Genomic DNA, 22,391 nt, shown 5'->3' with positions numbered 1-22,391 from the left:
CATTCCACCTACCTCCTAGATAAAGCTGATGATACTAAATTACAGAATTGTCCCTGTTTCCTGATAGCATTTAATGCAGAACAGGTCCCCACTGCTTTCAGCCCTCCCTCAAATGATGCAGCATAAGGCCAAACAGTCCCATCTGCTAAGGGCTGAATTGTGTCCCCACCAAAAAAACGATGCAATTGATGTCATCGTCCTCACCCCCAGTGCCTCAGACTGTAACCATATTTGGAGACCTGATATTTATGTGTTTATTTATTTTATTTTTATTGGAAAATGTAGCAAAAACACAGGAATGTGGAACTCTGAACTAGGGACTACAGGAGAGCAGGGAGTGGAGAACCTAGAGAGGAATGAGAAGGCAGGAGGGGCAGGCTTAGATCAGGAAACAGAGGAAAGCAGAGCGTCAAGTTGGGGGCGATTTGGCAACTATTCATCCAGGTAATAAATATTTATTGAGTGCCTATTATGTGCTCAGTGCTTCAATGGTGGGAAAGTGGGAGGCCATGAGAACACTGGCAATGGGGTCCAGGAGGGCTTCTTGGAGGATGAGGCATCTCCACTGAAACCTCACTTGATTGATTGGTCCACATCGACCTAAGAAACATCTGCCTGTAGATAATTTTTGTAAGAGTTTATTTGAGCCAAACTGACAACATATGCCAGAGAGCAAGATCTCAAATGCTCCTGGAGATCCGATATTTAGAGGTAAGGTAAAGTGAGAGCTTTAGAGTGGGCCCCAATCTAATCAACCTGACCGGTACCCTTATCCTTATGAAGAGTGAAGATTAGGATTCTCAGACATCAGCGGTAGGAGCTGCACAAAAATACCCTGTAAGGACACAGGGAGAAGATGCCATCTATAAGCTAAGGAGAGAGGCCTCAAAGACACCAAACCTGCTGACACCTCAGTCTCAGACTTCTGGCCTCCAGAACTGTGAGAATTAAATTTGTTAAGCCCCTCCACTCTGTGGTACTTATGATGGTAGCCCTTGCAAACTCATACACCATCCTAACTCGCTCTCACTGAGCCGCCCTATGACCCCTCGTGTGTGTAGTTAGCCTTCCTTGCTGCAGCAACTTAAAACGCCTAATTTTGACTATAGGAGTTTTCCTGGTGGTTTTTGGTACTGGGCTTTATCATGAATGCGGAGAGGACATTCTCTCTTTGGGAAATGTACAGATTTTGTAACATGTGTCTTGTGCCAATTTGTGGCCCCAGGATGTTTATTAAAATTGTATGACTCAATATATACCGATAACGAAAGATGAATACAAGTCACATTTGACTTCCGCAATGACAAGAGGTGCTCAAAGTGGTTCCCATCAGCGTTATTTTAATAACAGTCTTTTCCTTTCTTAAAATGTGTATACGATTTTTTGGCACCCTCTGTATATTCCTTTTGAAGTTATTCCTGGGGGGGAAAAAAACAGTAGGTTTCTATTGATTTGCTCTCAGGCAGTTCAGTGTGCCAGTAATTATACGCAAATTTCTTTCTCAGACATTGTTAAGTCCCCTGTGTTTCTTACCTGATTCCTCTCTCTCTTAAAGCTGCTACCTTGAGACCATTGGAGATTATAGACTTGTAGGAAGGTAACACCCTTAAACTGAGTCCCTTTGTTTAACTGTAAAGTTTTTTGTGAGTATTTTTTGGTCAAAGCCTTTCTCAGTCATAGTTCATTCTTTTGGGGCTCCAAAAGCAGCCAGCCTTTCTAACCCCGTGGAAACTCCAAATTTCTGCATTCTATATTTTTTTTCATTTCTGCTTGCAAGACTCAGTATTCTTTCTCGATCTCATATTTTTCTTGTAATACTTACCTGAACATACTGAGTTATTGTCACCTTGCTAAACATAAGAAACAACCAGAAACACACACTGATGCTCGCTTTTTCAAAACGTTTTCTCCAACAGCTACCAGTTCAATAAGTACCTGCCCTGCCTCCCACCATATCAAAAGCACTAGTTTCATGAAATATTTCATTATGGCATTAAACAGCTCTCCGATTTTTAGCTTCCCAAATCTATTTCCTTACAACGTGTTGCCTGCTGTCCACTCACCAAACCAGTGCCACATCGTTTAGGATTTTGTTATGGTCGAATTCTACTCCAAGGTACAAAATCCTACATTGGGATAGCCGTAGTTATCCTACCATATGTTAAAGTTTCTAAGAAATCACAGTTTAACAGAAACCACAGCTGGTCCTTCCTGCAATTGTGTGCTGTCCTGATTTTAGCCATGAATATAACTTTAAAATCTCAGCATGTTCAAACGTAATCTCAGCAACTCTTACCCTGTTCCTTCTTGTAACCCTTTTGCCATGACTATTGGATGTATCGGAATGAATATTTCCATCTATTGACTGTGGATGGAAACTTCCAGAAAGGAAGTTTAGGAAAGCACATGTACATTTTTCTATATTTTTGTGTTTTTCAAGAACAAATAACAATAGGAGATTTTTGTATGTAAAATAATGTAATTTATATACAAAGCAGCTCAAATCATTATTAAATGCATAAAATTGTCAAAATATCAACTTTTTGGTTTTTTGTGGATTTCTGATACATTTTGAAAAAAAAAATTGAAATCAATTAACACAGCAAAAGAATTAAGTGCTGCTCATCTCAGTTAATGGCCCTACCATCTCCCAGTCCCCGAGCCCCAAACCTCTCTCTCCTACTTCTAAACCACTCACAAAGCCCTCCATACCTCAGACCTGCCCCTTCTTCAGCTGTGCTTTTCTTTCTGGAGTTTAGATTCTCCTGATCTCTAACGTGAATAATGCGCTAGACTTCTAAGATGATCTCACTTCTTTCATTCTTCCACTCTTCCAATTCATTCTACACACAGAGCTTCAGCACTATCTTTATGTGTGGCTTTTCTCTTCAGAACTTTTCAGTGGCTTCTGATCACCCTTTCAGGACAAGGCCCGACAAGGCCCTTAATGGTTTGGCCCTGCCCACCACTCTGACTGTCTCCTCCTGCCCTTCGGAGGCCCTTCCCTCCAGCCACAATGGCCTCTCAATTCCTTGAAATGCAGGCCATGCTCAGTCTCACCTATGAACCTTTACACCTGCTGACATTTCCTCCCAAAACACCCTTTACTATAACTCCTTTCTTTTCCTTGACTACCAGTCATCTGGGGGGGGCCTCGATTTATGTAACTCTTTTTCTCGTAACCTATTGCACTCCTAGAAAATTCCGAGTCAGATGTCCCTCTTTTGTGCTCCCTTATTATTTGAATTCTACCTCTTTAGAACATATGAATGCAAAAATGTTTATAGAATTATAATGATGCTAGCAATATTATTAGTAATAGTAGGTAACATTTATTGAATATTTGCACTGTATGAGGCACTGTGCTATATAATGAGAATGTAGTGATGAGGAAAATAGATACAGTCTTGGCTCTCACAGAGATGAAGGGCAATAAAAACAAGTGAATACACAAACGTGTTGTGTTGAAATATATACATTGGGTTGAATCACATGAATTTGCTGATATTTAACCAACGTTGACCTATAAAATGGCAATTTCACATAATTGGCCTACTATTTTTGAAAGTTTGCTAAGTAATAAAAGAACACACGAAAAGGGAAAGTGTAGGATGGGTAGAGTGACTCCTTCAGAGGGGGTGATGGAGGAACACCTCCTGAGGAAATAAAGTTGGAACTGAGGACAATGATGTGGACCATGTTAAGGTTGGGGATACATTTGCTGTATATAGGAGGTGCACATTGCACTATTTGATAATTGTCAGTTTTCATTGTTTTCTTCACCAAATGGTAAGCTTCACAATGGCTGTCTTACTTCTGTGGGAAAGGGGATAGGCAATTAAAAGTTTGCTTCATGAATGAAGCAATGCGTGAACAAATGGATGAATAGATCGGGACTCCTAGCATACCTTCAATATTGTCTCCCATCCCTCTTTACTTTTTCTCAAGCTATATCGTCTAGTGGTTCAGAGATTCTTGTTTTTTCTTGTAATCAAAGCATTTATTCCAACCTTCCTTCTTCTTCCCATTGAAACTTCTTCTGTGTGGAAAGCTCTTATTCACCTGGCTAACTCATACTCATCTTTCAGTACTCATATTCGGTGTCACTTGCTCCAGGAAGAGTATCCTTAACCACTTCCCTGTCACCAAGCCCATCCTGTTCTCTGTTCTCTCCAGTGCCTTGAACTTCCCACTATCATGGCACTTACCACAGGTTTTGACATGATTCCACATATGACTTGTCATTCTCGACTACATCGTAAAATACTCTGGAACAGTGCCGAAGTTTTATTTTTCATTCTATCTCCAATAGTAAGGATTGTTGGACTGAGAATACCATGTGAACAGTACGTTTGTCAATCTGTCTGTCCACCTATCTATTGAGAGAGAGAGAGTTTCACTAAAAACTGGGGAATTAAATTTTTGGACATCAAAATGAAGGCAGGTATTTTAGTTTTTGAAGTTATAAAAATATTACACTAAATTCAAAAGTCATAGTATTTCCTATGTTTTCTTTCATGTCTTTACCTTATCCCTAGAAAAAATACATACATTACGAATATAATCATGAGAACCTCAAGTGAACAATTAGGAATTATAAATAATTTAGAACAGTTTATCTACTTACAAAATTTAACAGTATTTGAACATACACTTTATCCCACTGGAAGTCTGGAAAAAAAGTGATTTGGCTTGTGAGTAGATTCTTTATAATGATAGAAAGTCACATTTGATAAAGTCCTCTGATTCCAGATCTGTGTCATGTGCAAAATACATTCTTTTTCTGCCATTAAAAATATCTATCTATCTATCTATCTATCTATCTATCTATCTATCTATCTATCTAGGTTGTCGGAAAAGTCATGATGTATTTTTTCTATGTTTTTCATTGCAAAAATGTGTCATGACTTTTCCGAAAAGCCAATATATGCAGATAGATAGATAGATATCATCCATCTATCATCTGTCTGTCTATGTATCTATCATCTATCTATCTATCATCTATCTATTATCTACCTATCTATCTATTATCTATATATCTATCTATTATCTATTATCTATCTATCTATCATCTATGTATCTATGTATCTATGATCTATTTGTCTATATCTATCTGTCTGTCTGTCTATCTATCTATCTATCTATCTATCTATCTATCATCTATCTTTGTGCAATTTCCTGGAATGCTGCGTTCCAGCGGTGCTATCTTCCATACCTCAGCTGAGGCCCACAAAGTTGGCATTGACAATTGAATGTAGCATGTGGAAGGCAGCACAGGGCAGCAGAAAAGAAGCAGCCTGATTGTGTCTACTTATACATGGTAGGATAGCCCTGGGGAGGGTTCTTGTAGAGGAGTCAAGAGCAGCCAGCCCTTTTAGAGGAGGAAGTATGAGACTGGGGTGATATTGAAGCTATTTGTGTCCCCAGCCAAAAAGCTGAGAACCCAAGGCAAAGCTGGAATATGCACGTACCCATGCAGGTCATGGCTTATCAGGTAGCAGCCAGGCCCGAGGAGGCTACATAGGAGCTCCTTTACTCTGATGACTGGTTATTTACAGATGAAGATAATCCTTCTGCTATGGAAGGGCTGGTAATGACGGACGCTGCTGTCACATTTACCTGGTCTTTTGTAGATCGCTCATGTATGTATCACCCATCCAGACTGACATGAATTTCATTCAGTCTTGTCAGGCATTAAACATTTTATTTAAATAATAAGTTCTGGGATCTAATGTACAGAATTGTGGCTCTAATTAATTATACTGTGCTATAGATTTCAAATTTGCTGAGGGGAGACTGAGGCATCCCCACCACACACACACAAAAGGTGATAGATGTGGTAATGAACTTGATTGTGATAATCATTTTACAACGTGTACATCTATCAAATCGTGACATTGTATGCTTTAAATATATACAGTTTTATTAATTGCGTCTCAATAAAGCTGGAAAAAAATTGTTTTTATTTTTTTCCTAAACTGGCTGTCATGGCCCTCACTATTCTATACTTAAGTGCTTTTTTTTTAGATGATGAAGGCGATAACCACTATTATTTTTGAGGTCTTGCCAGGCATTCTGTAGGAACTTTCTGTGTATGGTATTATTGAATCATTGATTATTTATCATGTTGGTCAACAATACAAGATCTACAGTCAAACTGCTTAGATCAGCATCCTAGATCCATCACTTAGAAAATGTGTGGGTTCTGGGACTCAGTTGCCAAGCACTCCAGTGTAGATGGCACTGGAGTTACCCAGATACATAAGAGCTGGTCATTGACCTCATGGAGTTCACAGACTGTTCGAAGTGTTCAGTGTATTGTGGGGTCAGTGCACAATGTGCCCATTCGCCAAATCCAGCCCACCGCCTGTTTTTGTAAATGAAGTTTCATTGGCACACAGTCATGACCGTTTGTTTGTGGATTGTCTGTGTTTGTTTTCATGCTACAGTGGCAAAGCTGAGTAGTTGTCCCGGACGACTCCATGGCCGGCAAAGCCTAAAATATTTACTGTCCAGCCCTTTACAGAAAAAGTTTGCCAGGCCCCTGCCCTACTGCAATGATTTCAGGACATCCATCACTGCTGGTGAATAGCACAGGCTTCCGGGTCAGACAGATCTGAGTTCAAACACCATGACCTTGAACTCATCGCTCCCTAAGCTTCAGTTTCCTCATGTGCAAAAGGAGCCTAATACTAAGACCTACCTCACTGAGTAGTGTGAGGGTGAGAGGATGAAATGAGGTAGCCCATGTGAAGAGTTCAGCACAATGTCTGGCACATAGCAGGTACTCATTTATTTTATCTGCGGTTGTTGTGAGCGCCTTATTGGAACCTCGCTGGCTTTGCTAGAGCAAAACAAATGTGACTGTGGAGTGATAGAGGATAAAGATAGAAAAGAAGGGGTGGTTGAATCCTGGGTATGGGGCAGATAACAGAAGCAACCACAGGCTGCAGAGTTTCCATTTAAACACATGGGTAACTGGGAGCCATGGAAAGCAGATAAATGGCAGGATGGGAGGAGATTAGCATGATGAAAAGTGCTACTTGGGGAAGATCTTATGTGCCTTCTTTCTCCTCTTTTTTTTCCCCTACAACACAACACTTTTTGATTATCATCAGCACAACACACAGTATGGCTTACTATTTATAATATTATGCATAGTTTTCATTACCTATCTCCTACTGCTAGAATATTCGTTCTACATGGTGAAACATCTCTGTTTTGATTCTTAAAGGACCCCGAGTACCTAGGACAGCACCTAACATGTACTAGGCACTCAATAACTGTTGAATGCTTTTGCCTAGCAGCATGTAGGACGTGTAAGAGGTAAGACCACCACTTAGGAGATCAGTGCAGTCACCCATAAGTGTGAGGACATGGGTGTGAGTTTAGAGTAATGCAAATGATCACAGACAGACAAGAATCACAGTGTTGTTTCGCTTTATTTCCAAATATTTTTCAGGACATAGTAATTAACAAATAAGAGCAATCAAGGACAAGTTTGTTGAAGTAAAGAGCTTTTCTACCTGAAAAAACTAAACATAAAAAGTTTTATACCTGGTTGGATCCTCATGCCAGCTACCAGGTGTAATTTGGCAATGGGGAAATGCATACATGAGGGGAAATACAATGGCGGCCAGTGGTTCCTACTGCTATTGACGAAATGAACCACTCAGTGTACTGTCTTGCTACCATGTAGGGATGAACTAGGTATAGCCTCTTACCTCTATTTGAAAGGCTGTGATTTATGTTACAGCTTGGATGGTTTTACTACTTCAATATAATTGTGTGTTTATGTTGCAGTCCTGTGCCTTGTTGGTTTTGACATGACTTTTCTTCTGTTTTCTCCAAAGACTTCAACATTCATAAATATACATTAAGTTGCTCATGTACAAAGCTGCTAAAGATGTCATTGAATGGCTTAAACCTTGCTGATTAAAATGCTCTTTTGGAAGGACTTTCTCCTTTAGGATCCCAGGGTGAGTGACAGTGCTGTCGAGACTGGTGTATTCCTACATCAGTAATTGTCTCGTGACTTCCGTAGCCCCCGTTTTCAGTGGTAGAGGAAGAAGGCTGGCTGCTCCTTGTTACAAATGTGAATCAGACTCCCTTTAGCTCATATCTACTGATCCCCTTTTATTGTCTTATTCCCTCAGAGAACAGTTCCGTAGAATCCAGCACACCATAGTTTCCTTAATGAATGCCCTCTTGTCATGTTGAAACTGTCATTGTCATTTTGAAGCATCTCTCTGTTTTCTGCCTTGCTACAGGACAAGGGACAAAAGTAATTATGGTATAACGTGTAATACATTGTCTCCATATCTTAAATTGAGAACCAAGGGGAAATCAGGAAAGAACACGACAAAGAAACAACAGTCAGAAGTTCTATAGTAAAAGTCTTATGCACTTTTTGGGGGGATAAAAAGGAAGACATTTCTTGTTCAGGGTCTTCAGACAGATCTTTAGCTAGTACCATCATGCACTTACTAAACATGCATTTACCTTGATTTGGTTGAGGAAGGAGCCCACGGAAAACCTCTTCCCCGATCTGGTGCCTCGCAGGCTTTCCAACCTGCTGTTGCCTTAGAGGAGTGACTGATATGGAAAGTTGTTGAAGCATTTCGGCTCTGGAATCAGACAGTCCTGGATGAAATCCCAGATCCGCTACTTGTAATGTGACCCTGAAAAAGTAATATACCTTTTGAAGCCTCGATTTTTATATCTGTAATTTATATCTGTATCATACAAACTTCTCCAAGTCGCTATGAAGAATAGCATAGGTAATCCAGGTACATGATTTTGCAACTCATAAATCTAAACATTGGAGTTATTATTATTATGACACAAATTTTCTTCTTCTGCCAAAACCAGGAAGCTATTTTTCCCCCTCCATATATCATTGGGTTTTAAGGAGGACCCCCATCTCTGGCCACATAGTTTCCTGTACTTGGTGGACTTCTCATCATCTTTACCCTTGAAGACCTATCGTTTAGAACCAGTTACACCCTATCACTTCCTTGATCCTCTTAGCGAGTGAGTTATTAGCCCAGGGTCATATAGGCCCCTTGGAACAGCCATGGGTGTCCAGTAAATCCCCTTGAGGAATCAGCAACTTTAACATTGACCCAAATGTATACTTTCACAGCGTTGTAACTTTGGTAGAGAAGTCTTTTAAGGGAGCTAGTGCTGTGAATGGAGTACCTTCAGGTCAGTGCATTATTAGCGATAGAATCTGTCAGGCTCCCAGAATTAATTGCACTCTGGAAAGGAGTGAAGATCTATCAGTAACAAACAGTTGAAGAAATAATTCACCAGAGGGTAGAAGGACTTCAGTCCCTTCTGGAGGTATAATAAGGTTTCAGGGCCTGTTCTGTGGATTTACAAGTATTTATGCAGAATTTTTGTCATTTTATTTGTTTTTCTTTCAAAAAGACACTGTGGTGTTATCACCCAGAAATAAATTTTAGCCTAAGTACCAGTTTCAATTTCATTTCACAGTCGCCGGAGTATAAATGGGGATGTTTTGGACTCCAAATCACATATTACCCAACTCAAAATTGCTTAAGTGATGGAGGGAATTTGTAGAGTCATGTAACTGAAAAATTCAGAGAAACTGTAGCTTTAGGTAGTCTGATTTGGTGAGCGAACAGCAGCACCAAGGACCCGGTTTATTTCAGTCTCCCATGGGGTGAACTTCATCCTAAGGTTAGTTCTTTTATTCCTGAGGTCGCAGGTGGGTGTGAGCAGCAACTTGGGGACATGCTTCTTTGTTTGGGAGAGAGAATGAATGTATCTTACCGTTGCCAGTGACAACGCTGTGTTCAGATCTTTGGAAAGTACTAATGGGCTTAAGCCATGCAGAATTCACGTCCAGAGGTTGGGAGTCAGGTTATTCCTATACAGATCACCTAGTAGAGAAAGATCAGGGTACTGTTACCATGAAGAAGAGGAAATGGATGCTGGGCCGCAAACCAAAGCTGTCAGCTACACCCATCATTGGGCACTTTAGAGACAGCATCTAAAAGAGCCTCTGAAGGATGCTTTGTATGAATACAGCTGGCTGTTAGCTGAGCCCTATAGAGACTGAGTACTCCTGGGTGTCCATCAATAGCAAATACATATTTATGGACTTTATGACATGCCAAGCCATGTCCTGTCTGTGTGCATAGCCTGGAAAGAGTAACAGGGGATGTTTCTCATCAGAGAATACTGGATTTATCAGGGTAGATCGTGTACAACTTGTGAAAAACTACTCTGTACAGATGAATCCTTAATCAGATAGATTGGTACTTGGCCAGCACGAAGACAGCGGGGCCACTCCAAATGCCCCTTCCCCTCAAGCCATGATTGTTTTTGTTGTTTTATTTAATTGGGAAACAGTGTGTTTCTCCAGGACTCATCAGTTCCAAGGCAAATAGTTGTTTCAATCTAATTGTGGAGGGCGCAGCTCAGTGGCCCATATGGGGATCAAACCGGCAACCTTGGTGTTATGAGCACTGCACTGTAACCACCTGAGCTAACTGGCCGCCCCCGCAATTGTTTCCTGAGTGGTACTGCTTCAGTGTTACTGTCTGCAACCCTGATCTCCATCATGTGCAGATGCAAATTGGCCATGCTTGAGCATGCTGGAGATACAGGCAGTGTGTCCAGAGGTAGAGTCATGTGATGTCAGCATGTGTGTAGGTGGCATCGATGTCAGATGTATTGCAGCAGCTGCTGATGTCACCGGCCATAATGCATGAGGTGGCATGGACTCATGACTTCATATGCTCCCATCTGACACAGTAAGCCTGTAGACCTATGAGGAGAATGTTGCTTTGAAGAAAAATAGATAATCTCCTTGTGATGTTTTGTGAGTGACAATAGCACATGAAATGAATGCCATTCTAAGCTCTGCTGCTGGGGTTTCTGGTAGCACTGAGAATCTAGCAAAACTATGCTTTCAGGTATTGAGTCAGTTCATAGGGTGGTAATAGAAAAATCTAGAAGCTCTTCAGATTTTTGTTGATTGCTTTTGTGACTTATGTCTATGGCTGAGAGCAAGAATTACTGTGTCACTTGTTTCCTGTACTGGGATGTAATCTGTGATCTATCTGCTAGTAACTAACAAAGAAATAGCATGCTACAGTTTTCAGAGTAATTTCACACAGCGTTTTTATGTCATTTGATCTCCATCAGCATCTTGTGAGCTAAGTAGGAATACGTAGGAATTCCATTTTATATAGTCTCAGAGAGCGATGTTACTCGAGATCATAAAATAAGCAAACAAGGAAGCGGGGACTTGAACCTTGGTCATCTCATTTCTATTCCCCATGTTCTTTCAGGTATACAAATCACCCCTGCATTTTTACAAGGAGACGTGGGCAGGACATCAAGATCAATAGTGAGCTATTGTAGGGGTGATTGGGTGGCTCAGTTGGTTAGAGTGCAAGCTCTGAGCAACAGGGTTGCCGGTTCGATTCCCACACGGACCAGTGAGCTGTGCCCCCCCCCGCAACTAGATTGAAAACAGCGACTGGATTTGGAGCTCAGCTGCGCCCCTCACTAAGATTGAAGGACAACAACTTGTCTTGGAGCTGATGGGTCCTGGGAAAAACACACTGTTCCCCAATAAAGTTAAAAAAAATAGTGGACTATTGTCCTGAGTATTTCCCCAGTCAACTTTTGGAAGATTCTCCAGTGAAAGTGGGGACTGGGATGAGTTGTGTGGTCTCATGCTATTCTGGATGTTTTCTGATAAACAGCAACAAAGATAAGATTAAGGGGTATTTTTGCAAGGCTGTTTTCAAAAGAGATATGAAAATATTTCACATGATGTTACAGAGCTGTGAAATCGCTGTTCCTTTCAGGATAAGAGAAAAATGTCTTCAGTGTGTATGTTGCCTGCTCTGAATAACCACTTTCTTTATGTTAGATCAAGCCACTGCCGTATCTCAGTTGGCTCTCCTCAACTCATCTCTACCTCCCGTTTGTTTTCTAACCTGTGAACGTGTCTCTGTGCTGCAGCTAAAGTGGTCTTCCTAGAATGAACATTGGATCCTACCTCTAAAAATGCCCCAGGGGTGCCTCATCATCTATGGAATGGAGCCCAAAGCCCCCTGTGATCTTCCCCGCCCCCTTTTCTAGACACTTCCTCATGTGCACTCTCCACTCCAGGCATTCTGAATGACATCTTTTCTGTGATGTCACATGTGCTGTGATTTGCATGATGTCGCCTCTGTCAGGAATATGCTTTTCCTCTTCTCTATTGTCCTTGTCCCTTGGCAAGGTTCTTTGTCACTCATCCTTTAGCATCCAGGTTAAGCATTAATTTCTCAGTGAAACCCTCTAGAATCCCCTTCCTTGCCAGACACATTTAGTCCCTACCTCCTCATGACCCCCAGAAAAGCTTGCATCTATTTTCATTATCACATGCATCTCACTGGTTTGCTATTATCTGTTTTCTTGATGGTAACCCAAACTAATCTGTAAGCTCCTTGAGGTCACGTATGCTGGCTGATTATTTTTCTTTTCCAAGTTCCAAGTGCAATGCCTTGCATATAATTGATGTTCAATGTATTTGCATTTCTTTTTTTTTTTTAAAGATTTTTATTGGGAATTGGGGGAATTGGAACAGTGCTGGGGAATTGGGGGAAGGGGAACAGACAAGTTGCTGTCATTTTTGTTCTTCAATCTAGTTGTGGAGGATGTTGCTTCACTGGCCCAAGTTGGCACCATCATTGCGCTCTTCCCTGGTGAGGCAGATCAGTCGCCGGCTTCTGGACGGCCATTCACTGCGGTTGCTGGCCGCTCACGCTGGCTGCTGGCTACACACGGTAGCCCATGGCAACCCACTGCCAAAGGGGCTGCAGCCTACGCCGTCGCCGTCGCCTCACGGCAGCCCAGCTCCAGGTTGAGCTGTTGTTCAGCATCTTAGCTGTGGAGGGCAGTGTCACTGGCCCTCACATGCGGGATCCGAACCGGCGCCCCCTGGCGTCCCAAGCCAGCTCCCAACCATCGCGCCACTCGGCCGGCCCCTCTGCCCATTTTTTAATTGGATTGTTTGTTTTTTTGTTGTTGAGTTGTATGTGTTTCTTAAAAAATTAAGAATAAAATTACCATATGACCCAGCAATCCCTCTCCTGGGTATTTACCAAAAAAATCTGTAAACATTTATCTGTAAAGATATTGTGCTCCAATGTTCGCTGCAGCTTTATTTACGGTGGCCAAGACATGGAAACAACCAAAGTGTCCTTTGATAGATGATTGGATAAAGAAGATATATGCCCAGTGGAATACTATTCTGCAATAAGAAAAGATGAAATAGTGCCACTTGTGACAACATGGCTAGATCTTAAGATTATTATGCTAAGCAAAATAAGTCAGACAGAAAAAGTCAAGAACCATATGATTTCACTGATATGTGGTATATAAAATTGAAAGCAACAAAGGAACAAGACAAACAAATGAAGAAACAAAAACTCATGGACACAGACAATAGTTTAGTGGTTACCAGAGGGTAAGGGGGAGAGGGGTGATAGATGAGGGTAAAGGGGATCAAATATATGGTGATGGAAAGAGAACTGGCTGTAGGTGGTGATATATAGATGTGATATATATAATGTGATATATAAATGATGTATTACAGAATTGTACACCTGAAACCTATGTAACTTTACTAACAATTGCCACCCCAATAAACTCTAAGTAAAAAAACAAAAAACATTTTCAAGTCTAAGTTCCATGATGTCGGTGACCTCCAGTGTCTCATTCACTAAGGTATCTCTAGTGCCTAAAACAGGAGACATTGTCAATATTTATGGATTAAATGATTAAAGTAGTTAATTAGTGAAGTTTAAATTGAGCAAAGAAATGGAAATGAGATTTAGTAAAATCTAGTAAGAATGCTATGCTACATTTGTGTTAACACCTTTAGAATTTATAAATATGCTTTCACAAATATGCCCTCATTTGAATTTTGCAACATTCCTATGAGGTTTATTTTGTCAGTTTTGTAGATGAGGAAAAGGCTCAGAGACATCAAAGGGCTTGTCTAAGTTTGCATAGCTTGCAGGTTGGGATCTGAATCCAAGACTTGATTCCAAATTTTATGATCTTCTTACTTTCTCATGGATACCCATTGAAGGTGAGACAAAATTGATAGAAAACTATCAACATTTTATAATTGAAAGTATAGAATCTAAGAATTGGACGTGGTCTTACACATCATAAATTTCAAACCCCTCCCTCATTTTTCAAAATATGAAAATAAATTTTGGAGAGTTTCTATGACACACTTCTAGCAAGAAGTAATTACACTGAAACTTGCTCCCCCAGTTCTTGCCTCAGAGTTCACTCTTTGCTTGAAAAAGTGGATTTGAACCTTCGGGAAATCAAGCTGCCCTCTGCTTTCCTGCACCAGAGGCTCCTGAAAGCCCAGGCCCTTTCTAACAGGAGCGTGGCTCTTGCTAATGGAAACTTGGTTTTTCTCTCTTCCTCTTTGTGGCTTTCTTTTTCCTTCTTTGTTCTTTACCAGGTGAGGGATGAAGGTTGTGGAAGAGGCATTAAGCCAAGGTTCCCTACTCCCTCCCTTATGAGATCTGGTTTTGATAAAGGTCTCTGGGTTCGAAAGCTAATAAAAGTAACCCCACTTCATTCTCCATTTATCTACTGGTTTCGAAGTGTTCACAACTCANGCCGGCCCTATTTGCATTTCTTGCATAAGCGAAAAAGTGTTTACTAGATTGCCTTACTGAAGTACATATATGATGCGTACTTTGTTTAAGTCTACATGAGGTCTTTTCAGGTATGACAATGTTTGTTTATGCATGACACTGTATGATCTCTGGAATGTAGCGGATCCTGTTGATATCTACCATAGTGAAGATTAGTAATTAACATCCATAAATGTGCAGTAGATGAAGAGAGTTGGGATCTAGTCACAGGTTGGCCGACACAGGTTTGCTAAACACGTACTGGTTGAGCTTGGGCAAATTCCTTTCTCTCTCTGCATTTCAATTCTCTCATCTATAAAATAGGCATGGAGGAAGGAGCTGGATTAGAGACAGTCTCTCAGGGCCCTTCTTGCTCAGAGGGTATGTGATTATAAGAAGCAGCATGAGTGATTTGCTGAAAATGGTAAAACCATCAATACTGGTGAAGCTGCATGATCCTTTCTTACTTAGACCAAAAGTGTTCCTTCAGATATGGGAGTTGCTAATCACATTTTGAACATCAAGAGGCTTCATTTCCCAGATGCAATGTTTATCTTACTCAAAATGCTATTGAATTGGGCCGGTTGAGTGGTGCCTTGGTTAGGAGTTGGCTTAGGATGCCAGCTCTGAGCAGCAGGTCCCTGGTTCAGATCCCCCATGAGAGCCAGTGATGCTGCACCCTCTACAGCCAAGATGGTGAACAACAGCTTGACTTGGAGCTGGGCTGCCGTGAGTCGCTGGCAACGGCGTAGGCTGCAGTGGGGCTGGCTGGCAGTGGGCGTGAGCTTGCATGAGTTGCCGTGAGCCGCCGAGAGTGGCCATCCAATGGCCGGCGAGCGACTGCCTCACCCAGGAAGAGCACAATGGTGGTGCCAACTTGGGCCAGTGAAGCAACGTCCTCCACAACTAGACTGAAGAACAAAAGGACAGCTACTTGTCTGTTCTCCTTCCCTGATTCCCCAATGCTGTCCCCCTCCCTCAATCCCCCAATAAAAATCTTTTTAAAAAATGCTATTGAGTTAATTCCCATCAAAGTGTAGCAGCTTCACAGTTTTGAGAAGCTTTCTGGTTCTTCATCAGACTGTATATTTTAAGAATAGTTTGGAAAAAGTAGCTTCAGTAACAAAGATGTACACAGATGATTTTCTTCAGTGTTTTGTGTTTCTTTCACATAGTAAACAGGCTCATTGAATGTTATTTTTTTAAAAAGAAGAAATGATGTGGATATGGTCCAACCAAGTCTTGGGAAAAATTAAGAAATCAAATACCAAATTCATTTTTTTCTTAATTTTTATTTAATCTATCGGGGTGACACTGGTTAGTAAAATTAGATAGGTTTCAAGTGTGCATTTTTATATTCAGTCTTGTTATTTTAGTACAGGAGCATCAAGTTGATGTCCATCAATTGGTCTGTCAATGTTTGTAATATGTAGCTACCCAGAATTACAACTGGACATTAAAAAGCAATCTGTATGACATTTGAAGTGAGTGAATTAGGTTGAATTTTCAAAATAAGCCCTGGAAGGCTGATTTCTTCCAGGTAATCTATAATCTTCAAGTAGCTCTGGATCAATGTGTAAATTTACCCTCCGTGTTGCTACAAACTCTCTGATGGTAGATCACGCATGCCCATACTTCAGCCAGCTTTTACCATTATTTTTTTCCAGAGATAAGATATATTCAATATTATCAACTTGTGAAGCATTAAAAACCTAAAAAACCATATGACCTAGAAATTCCTTTATGAGATAAATAATCAACAAAAAATGCATATGGGGATGACATGTGTGAGAATATCCATAGCAGGCCTATGTATAATAGCTCCAAACTGGAAACAATCCATGTGCCAATCAACAGTAGCGGGGACAAATCTAGATTCACACAATGGAATACCAGACAGCACTGAGGATGTATAATCGACAGGCTTTCATGGCAAAATGGAAAATTCTCAAAATACAATTTTGAACAAACGAAGTCATCACGAAGCAAGTGCATGCTGTCTGATTGAATTTATATAAGTACAGAAACAGCATACAGTTAGGTGTGCAATTGGCAATTCTGGGGGGTAGTGATCTTTGGAAAAGTAGCAACCAGAACAGGATATAAAGGAGAGTGCTGGTAATGCCATCTACCTTGATCTATGTGATGGTGGTAGGTGTATTCCGTTAGTGAAAATTCTTGGCACACTTAATAGATGTGTAATGTGATGTGTGTACATGTACTTCAAAAAGAGATAAAAAAATACTGTGTGATTTCACTTATATGTGGAATCTAAAATAAAAACCGCAAAGCACATGAACAAACAAAACAGAAACAGACCCATAACTACTGACAAAAAGCTAATGGTTGCCAGAGGGAAGGAGGTAGGGGCAGGCGAAATAGGTGAAGGGGAATATGTGGTATGGACTTGCAGTTAAAAGATAAATAAATCATGGGGACGAAACATACAGCACAGGGAGTATAGTCAATAATGTGATAACTTTATACGGTGACAGACGGTTACTAGACTTAACCATGGTGGTCACATCATAAGACATATAAATATCAAATCACTAGGTTATACACCTGAAACTGATCTAATATTGTGTGTTAACTGTACTATAATAATAATTCAATAAACAAATAAATAAAAATTTTAAATGCCATATGGAAAATAATTCAAAGGAAAAATAATTTAAATTAATTATTTAAAAAGTCATGCCTTGGAATGGTGCCATGTATGTGACTAAGATTACAATGAATCCACCATAAAGTGATCCTTGTAATACACAGTTCCTTTGCTATACATGTGTAAGTAGGCTCATCTGTCTTAGAGTGAATTTGGAATGACTGTCGGCTTGCATCCTGGCTTGCCTTCGGGGCCTCTTTTGATACATAATTAGAAACCTTCCTCTGTTGTTTTAAGGATGTCAGAAACAATTGAAGGGCTTTTTGGTCAGGAGTTTTCCATGTCGGGCATAACTGCATGGCACTTAATTCTCAAGGATGTCCTGCAGAACTCTATTATTAGGAGGGCACTTAAACGGGGGACCTCCTGGTGCCCGGCAGCTTCTCACCCAAAGGTCACTCTCCTCTTAATCCTTGGACTCTGTTCTTGCTGTCATACTATCTTTCCTCCAGTCACAGTAGGCTGGGGGCAGAAATATGAAGTTCTGACAATTAAGTTCGTGAACTCATCCTAGAAAAAGTGCTACACACCTCATTGCTGAATATCACTATGGTCACCTTCAAAGGACTCACCTTGGGGAGCTATGCACCAACACCAGCGCCTAGTCCACCCTTCAAAGCAATTTTGGAATCCTTTTTCTGGAATGGCCATCAGAGCTGCCATCGGATTACCCTTGATGTCCTGAATGTCATCCAAATGTCTTCCTTTCAATATTACCTTTCTCTTTGGGTAAAGAAATAAGTCATTGGGGGCCAGATCAGGTGAGTAAGGAGGGTGTTCCAAATACAGTTATTTGTTTACTGGCTAAAAACTCCCTCACAGACAGTGCCGTGTGAGCTGGTGCATTGTCATGATGCAAGAGCCCTTAATTGTGGGTGAAAAGTTCAGGTCGTCTAACTATTCATGTCCATGTTTTATCGATGGGAACACTGAGATATAGAGGGATTATATAACTTGTCCCAACTCACACGACTGGTAAGCTGTAGAGCCACCATATGAACCTAGCTCTACCTCTCACCAGAGCCCAGACTCAACCCTTAATAGGAATTGCTGTAAAATAGTACTAAGTCATATTTCCACTGTCATATGAGAGCTGAAGGACACAGTGTATTGTGCTCAGAATTGTTCCTTCAGTGACTGGACCATCACCTTTGAGCTAGGTCCATGCATCTTGCCTCTGTCTTCCCTTGCAGTGTGCCCTTTTCTAAGATGAACCTCCATCTTTCATGTGAAAAAGGTTCTTAGTCTTAGCATGATAATCTCAAGATCCATCCATGTTGTTGCAAACGGCACTATGTCATCTTTTCTTATGGCAGAATAGTATTCCATTGTGTATATATACCGCATCTTCTTTATCCAATCATCTATCAAAGGACACTTTGGTTGTTTCCATATCTTGGCCATGATAAATAAAACTGCAATGAACATCGGAGCACATATATCTCTAGGGATAAATGTTTTCAGATTTTTTGGGTAGAAACCCAGGAGAGGGATTGCTGGGTCATATGGGGTAATTCTATTCTTAATTTTTTGAGGAACCTCCACACTGCCTTCCATAGTGGCTGCACCAGTGATATATAGATGATGTATTTTAGAAATGCACACTTCAAAACTATGTAGTTTTACTAACCATTGTCACCCCAATAAGTTTAATTTCCAAAAAAATTTTTTAAAGACTATTTGTTCAGACAGGTTTTATTCTAAGATGGTTTCTGTATATTTTTAAATCATGTGGTTTTATCACAAATTCTTTATTTTAAACTATTTCATTTCACTAGTTCATCTCTTTAGCATATCCTTTTAGCTAATGATACATTTTACTTGTTTGTTCTTTAACTTTCTAGGTTTTATTAATTTGTTTCTATTTTGTACTGTTTATTTTATAAAATATTTTTTCATTTTTACTCTTCAAGTATGTTTTCTTATTTAATTTAATCTCTTGGTAGACCTTATAAATTTGGCTTAAAATAATTAATTTCATGCTTGAATATTGTGTTTAGATACTTGTATTACTTTTTGGTTTTTGGTTTTTTTTATCTTTTACCCTTGTTTTCCATTATGAAAGCCTATTTTATCTCACTAATAACATGATCTCTGTATCTTTTATGCTTAAGAGGGTGGGAGATGGTTGTGGAGATTGGTATGAGATGGGAGGATGATGGAGGTTTGTGTGTGTGTGTGTGTGTGTGTGTGTGTGTGTGTGTGTGTGTGCCCAATCCGGTCTGTTCCTCAAGCAGGAGAGAGAGAATGCCAAATATTAAAGATCCAGTCCATAAGCTGGTTTTGTCCTGGTTTTCCCTTCAAAAAAAGAACTTCTTTGGTTTGAGAGTAGTATTAATGGTCCAGCCACAGCAGCAGCAGTAATAGTGGTAATGGTAGTAATGATGGCAGTAGCATTGGCAACAGCAGCAGCAAAAGTAGCAGCAATTACCACTGACCACACAGCAATACACCAGGTATGGAACTAGGCACTTTCCTTCCATATCTTACTTACTCTCCCCCATAAACATACAAGTGGGCACTACTTTCATTTTATTCACAAGGGAATTTAACTCCGAGAGAGTAAATCATTTGTAGAGAGTCTGGATTTCAATCCAGATCTGTCTAAATTCAAAAACACTTGCTTTTTCTGCAAGCGCCTCGTGAACACACATACCTAGGAAACAACAGGATTCTTTATGAGCAAGGGCGAGGGAGGATTTCCCAATGGTTCTCACCTTCCTCCTGAATCCATCTAATTCTCACTGCAAAGGGAACACTGCTCATCCCAACCAGACTTCTGGCTCTATTGATTGTGTAGAACCTAAGACCTTTTCCAGCTGAGCTGACATAAGGACCCAGTCAGTCTTCATTGGGACAAACCAAGCCTCCATATGAAATGCAGTCACCCTGGCTTGCTTCCCTACTTCCAGGTTGGCTCAGATCAGCTGCTCCCGGGGATTCAAAAACCCCTGTAGGCAGGTTTTCAGCAGCTCTTTTATCAAAGCAGTGTATCACTTTTGCCTTTCCGTTAATGAGCACTAGAAGTAGCTTTCCTCAGCAAATCCTGTTTCTTTCTGGCGACAGACCTGCTGAAGCCCTGAATCTTATCCTAGTTATTTAAACAGTTTAAAATCGCTGCAGGAGAAACACAGTGGCCAGCATTCCACATCAACTCCTATTCACCAACCAGCAGAAAGTTACTTTTGAAGCCATCATAACCATTGCTCGCTGCTGTGCAACTCACCCTTTCTAAGTTCCTTGTAAGTAGAAATACATGAAACCATGTAAGATTACTTCTCTCTTTTTAAAACTTTATTGGGGAACAATGTGTTTTTTCCAGGACCCATCAGCGCCAAGACAAGTCCTTCAATCATAGTTGTGGAGGGCGCAGCTCAGCTCCAAGTCCAGTTGCCGTTTTCGATCTAGTTGCAGGGTGGGGGAGGGGTGCGCAGCCCACCATCCCATGCGGGAGTCGAACTGGCAAGCTTGTTGTTAAGAGCACGCACTCTAACCAACTGAGCCATCCTGCCACCCACCGGCAGCTCAGCTCAAGTCATTGTCCCATGTGGGAATCGAACCGGCAACCCTGTTGCTCAGATCATATGCTCTAACCAACTGAGCCACCTGGCCACCACTAAGATTACTTCTTAACTGCGCTAGCAACCCTCATCTGCCCAGCTAAGTATCTTTTTAAAGAAGAGTTGTATATTTTTTCTTCCAAAGTTTAAAAACGCACTTGGATATAACATAATGACAGCTTTTCCTTGCAACTATTGGAAATATCCCCAAAGATTTAGAAGTGTGTTTTGTACCTCTTTGTAAAAGTTAGATTTAGTGTTCTTAAGTAGATGACTGAAAGAACTACGAATATGGATAAAGGAGCATAAACATTAGGTGGTATTTTAAAAATGTGAATTTCCTACGGGAGGAAGACAGAATCGCTGAAAAGAGTACAGTTCTAGGGGATCAGAAAATCCGCTGTGCGAAAAACAAACCGGGAAACACTGGACATGACACCTCACCTAAATATCAGTTCTCTCCATCTTTAAATGGAGGTGGGGGGCAGTGAAACTAGATGGTGTTTTCTTCTCTAAGAATCTTTGATCTGTATGTCATCTGACCGAGAAGAGCCCCAGCCCCAGCTCCCAAAGGACAAGAGCATACAAGAGTGGATTTGGGATGAGGGACAATAGCTTAATGTGAGAGTTATTCATTTCTTCTGTCTCCTTTCTGAATCCACACATCTTTGCCCTCCTTTGTGACAATGGATCTGAATGATGCAGATGTTTCTTTGCCACCTGGCTTGCAGTTAGGCTATGCCAAAAGAGTGCTGGAAGGGCACTGCAAACCAGAGGAGGAAGGGGCTTTCTTTCTGCGTGCTGTTGTCCCTTGGGACTCCTGTCAGGGATGCTGCTTGCTTAACCTTAGTAGCCGTCACTTCAGCAGTGACCCACTTCTTCTGGCATGGTCTTTTGCCACCACAGTGGCCGTCCTCACAGTTCAGTGGTGGCCCATGATCTCCAACCAGTTTCTGCATCACCCAGTGATGGACTGATGACCCCTGAGCTTCAGCTGTAGCTTTTGGCCTCTAACAAGTTCCTCCCTACGTGCATGCCTTGTGTTCCTATAGTAGTCATATCACTCCCTCCAGAGTCTGGATCTATCCATGGGGAGAGCCTCTTCTAAGTGTAAGTTCCTTCCTTGCCCTACCTCACGTAACCCCAGAGTCCTCTGTACCCTTCTTACTAGTTAGGCATGTTTAACTATGTAACAACTCTCAATATTATATTTAATCACAGTACTAATGTGGCTTCTGTATGTCACCTGAATGGACCTTGACTCATACATTTAGTAACTGACACAGCAACACACCCACACATGCACACGCGCGCGCACTCGATCTACGCGGTCTGACAATTATGTTCGTGAACTTGTTGCAATGCTGTAGCTAACCTTTTTTGATATCAGAGGGATTATTCATTATGAATTTGTACCAACTGGACAAACAGTGAACCAAGTTGACTATTTGGAAGTGCTGAAAAGGCTGC

The 22,391-nt window shown here is 40.9% G+C and overlaps 1 pseudogene; it reads left to right on the top strand.

Annotated features, from left to right (window-relative positions):
- The first annotated feature begins 19,733 nt into the window (after nucleotides 1–19,733).
- LOC109388982 (kelch domain-containing protein 9 pseudogene) overlaps nucleotides 19,734–22,391 on the top strand; it is a 61,319-nt pseudogene continuing 58,661 nt past the window's right edge.

Source organism: Hipposideros armiger, unplaced genomic scaffold (assembly GCF_001890085.2).
Source record: "Hipposideros armiger isolate ML-2016 unplaced genomic scaffold, ASM189008v1 scaffold_214, whole genome shotgun sequence".
Lineage (NCBI taxonomy): Eukaryota > Metazoa > Chordata > Mammalia > Chiroptera > Hipposideridae > Hipposideros > Hipposideros armiger.
Note: the sequence above shows the minus strand (reverse complement) of the source record. Positions and strands in the feature narration are given on the sequence as shown.